The 4031-nt window shown below is 52.7% G+C and overlaps 1 non-coding gene across 1 annotated transcript; it reads left to right on the forward strand.

The window, feature by feature from the left end:
- Positions 1 to 3664: 3664 nt before the first annotated feature.
- Positions 3665 to 3768, forward strand: LOC111548431. The gene has a single exon (XR_002733408.1). It is a non-coding gene; the product is annotated as a U6 spliceosomal RNA (small nuclear RNA).
- The last annotated feature ends 263 nt before the right edge of the window (positions 3769 to 4031 follow it).

Genomic DNA, 4031 nt, shown 5'->3' on the forward strand with positions numbered 1-4031 from the left:
AGATGGAGGCAGCCTGGGATACAGGGCGTGGGCAGCCCCCTGGCTGACCCCCACTGCACCCTCCACCGCAGGGACGTCCCTCCTCTTTTCCGTACTTTCTGGCCCTGGCGCGAACCTTGTTGGCGCCAATGGGCTCTTAATATTTTCCATTCCTGGCTGGGATACAACATTTCACCTCAAAAATGCTTCCTCCCCCTCACCAAAGGGTGTGTCTTTCCAGTGAGAGGAACCGGAGGCTCGATGTGGAGGTTCTGGACCCACCCGTATTCCGGGGCTTAGAGGAGCCACAGTCCAGCCCTGGAGAAAGAGGTGGCAGAAATGTCTTCCCAGCCAATGAAGTGAGTTCCCAGGCCTGCCTGAGGCCTCCTGAACCCACAGGCAGCCTGGATCCTCAGTGACAAAGCAGGGGGCCACCTGCTTACTTCCATGTGAGACTCAGCCCCTGCCCTCCACTTGCCCTCTGACCTTGGCCAAGTGGCTTCACTTCTCTGAGCCCCCATGGCCCATCTGAACAGTGGGAATAATGACAGTGTCTAGCTTTCAAGGTCCTTGTGGGGCTCTAATGCTGCACATTCAGGTCATCTGAGGAGCTTTAAAACACACTCATGCCCCGCTCAGAGATTCTGATTTAATTGCTCTGGGATAGGGCTTGGATGTTGGTATATTTCAAAAAACCATCACTCACAGTCACAGTTGACAACTAGTGCTTCAATGGGAAAGAACTTTCTCTCTCTCTTTTTTTTTTTTGGAGTCTCACTCTGTCGCCCAGACTGGAGTGCAGTGGCACAGTCTTGGCTTCCTACAACTCCCATCTCCCAGGTTCAAGCGATTCTCCTGCCTCAGCCTCCCAAGTAGCTGGAATTACAGGCATGCACCACCACGCCCAGCTAATTTTTGTATTTTTAGTACAGACGGGGGTTTCACCATGTTGGCCAGGCTGGTCTCAAACTCCTGACCTCAGGTGATGTGCCTGCTTCGGCCTCTCAAAGAACTGGGATTACAGGCGTGAGCTACTGCGCCTGGCCTGGAAAGCACTTTCTAAAGTGACCTATACAGGTGCCAGCTGCTGCTTTGACGATCAAGGGTGTCACACCACTCATTCTCCCAAAAATATGACCCCAGGGATGCCCGAAATCCCACTGAAATGTGGTGGAGGGAAAGCACTTTGAAGGGAAGTGAGGGGTCCTCCAGGTGAATTCTGTGACTTCAGGATTCCCACCGGCACACAAGCAGGTGTCTCAGAGCCACCAGTCCCGTCCCAGGCCAGGACCCGACACACCTACCCTGCCAACCCCTTCTGCTGGGCAGGCTAGGTCCTCTCCAAAGAGCATCCGGGCTTGCAGCTGACCAACAGCCTGCTCTCCCCAGCCACTCTCCCCAGATCCTGGAGAGTGGGTTGTGGGGTCAAGGTCACTCTGTTCTCTTTTTTATCTCCTTCATTGCACTTGGAGGTAAAGGCAGCAGTCACTAAAGAATTAAATATGGGCCGGGAGCCATGGCTTATGCCTGTAATCCCAGCATTTTGGGAGGCTGAGGCAGGTGGATCACCTGAGGTCGGGAGTTCGAGACCAGCCTGGCCAACATTTTGAAACCCCCGTCTCTATTAAAATACAAAAAATTAGCCAGGCATGGTAGTGGGCACCTGTAATCCCAGCTACTTGGGAGGCTGAGGCAGGAGAATTGCTTGGGCTACAAAGTGAGACTCCGCCTCAAAAAACAAAAACCAAAGAATTAAACGTGGAGAGAACCAGTTGTCTGTGCTGGGGGAGGAGAGGGTGTTTGGGTGCTCCGTGGAGAGGGTCATCATCTCCGTTCCTCCTCTTGAAGACAGAGGAACTGCAGACAGTTCCACAGCCCAGAGGGAGGAAAACAGCTGAGAGCCAGGCGCCTTGGGAAAAGGCAGCAGAGAGCCCCACTGGCTGAAGATGCTCAGTCTCTCACCATGACCAGTGTGTCCACCTGCCCCGGTGCCGTATCCCAGAGTTACCATGTTCTTACACAGAGGAAAGAACAGCCTCTGTCCAGGGGAGGCACAGCGCCTGTCTCGGGGAGCTTCACCCAAAGGCCAGGCCCCCAGGAGAGGGCCAGAACCCTCAGTGTCCCAGGCCCAAGGTTCTTCAATAAGGTTATGTAACAGACATGGGGGCTAGAGACTCCCGTGGGAGACTTCGGCCCCAGAGGAAGTGGCTGTTTTCCTCAGGCAAACTATGGTTGAGAAACAGGAGCTTTCTGGGCACACTATTTTTCAAAGGGTTTCTCACAGCCCTGTGTCCCAGGCTCCTGGCCAGAGGTGGAAAGGAGAGGGAGGGAATGATGGAGAGCATGGTGCAGGGCACCGCACAGAAGGCAGGAAGGAGGGGAGGGTCAGCAGTGCCACCAGACCGAGCCCCAAATGAGGGGGAGTCCAGGAGACAAGGCTCGCACAACCCACCACCTTGGGGTAGTCCCGGTGCCACCCAGGCTCAGAGGGCACACTAAAAGGAAGGTACATTGAAAACTATGGGCACAGGGGAACTCAGTTCCCCTGGGCTGGGCTGTGGCCTCTATAGAAGCACCTACAGCCTCAGCAAGGCCAGGAACAGGGAACTACTGAGCCTGAAAACAACTTCAGTCTCATCAAGTCTGTCCCCAGTCCCAGGTAATGCTCAGGCTTTGCAGCCAAATGCGGATTCAACCTGCCTCTACCACATGTAAGCTGCATTCACTCATTCATCCTACAGTTAAAAAATTTTTTTTGTTCTGTTTTTGAGAAAGGATCTGGCTCTGTCATCCAGGCTGGAATGCAGTGGTGTGATCATGGTTCACTGCAGCCTCAACCTCCTAGGCCCAAGCAGTCCTCCCACCTTAGCCTCCAGAGTAGTTGGGACCACAAGCACACCACCATGCCTAGCTAATTTTTTATTTTTTGTAGAGACAGGGTCTTGCTACTTCACCGAAACTGGTCTCCAACTCCTGGGCTCAAGCAATCCCCCTGTCTCAGCCTCCCAAAATGCTGGGATTACAAGCTGGAGCTGCTGCACCCAGCCCCCTAAAAATTTGTTTTGTTTTGCTTTTTCCCTCATCTTCTTTGTGATAGTAAACAAATATTTTTAGCTTCTGCTATGTGCCAGACCCTGAGCTAGGTGCTGGGGGTACAGAAAAGAACAAAGTAGGCTGGGCATGGTGGCTCATGCCTGTAATCCCAGCACTTTGGGAGGCCAAGGCGGGAGGATCACCTGAGGTCGGGAGTTCGAGACCAACCTGACCAACATGGAGAAATCCCGTCTCTACTGAAAATACAAAATTAGCCAAGCATGGTGGTGCATGCCTGTAATCCCAGCTACTCGGGAGGCTGAGGCAGGAGAATCACTTGAACCCGGGAGGCAGAGGTTGTGGTGAGCCAAGATTGTGCCATTGCACTCCAGCCTGGGCAACAGAGCAAAACTCCGTCTCAAAAAAAACCAAAAAACCAAAAGAACAAAGTACCTTTGAGGAATTTACCCCATCACTGGGGAGATGGAATGGTCACTATAGAACACTAAGGTAAATGTAGGGACAATAACATGCATGGGTTAGTGTGGAGTACCTGTTTTGGGCCCCCTCTGGGGCATCATTCTGAGGGCGGCTCTCAGAGAAGGCTTCCTGGAAGAGGTATAATCATTTGAGTTTAAAAAAACGAATGGCAGTGCTCACTTCAGCAGCACAGATACTAAAACTGGAATGATACAGAGATTAGCATGGCCTCTGCACAAGCATGACATACAAATTTGTGAAACGTTCCATTTTTTCTTTTTTTTTTTTTTGAGACACAGTCTCGCTCTGTCGCCCAGGCTGGAGTGCAGTGGTCGGATCTCAGCTCACTGCAAGCTCCGCCTCCCGGGGGTTCACGCCATTCTCCTGCCTCAGCCTCCCAAGCAGCTGGGACTACAGGCGCCCGCCACCTCCCCCAGCTAGTTTTTTGTATGTTTTAGTAGAGACGGGGTTTCACCGTGTTAGCCAGGATGGTCTCAATCTCCTGACCTTGTGATCCACCCGTCTCGGCCTCCCAAAGT

The sequence above is a fragment of the Piliocolobus tephrosceles genome, chromosome 6 (assembly GCF_002776525.5).
Source record: "Piliocolobus tephrosceles isolate RC106 chromosome 6, ASM277652v3, whole genome shotgun sequence".
Classification (NCBI taxonomy): Eukaryota; Metazoa; Chordata; class Mammalia; order Primates; family Cercopithecidae; genus Piliocolobus; species Piliocolobus tephrosceles.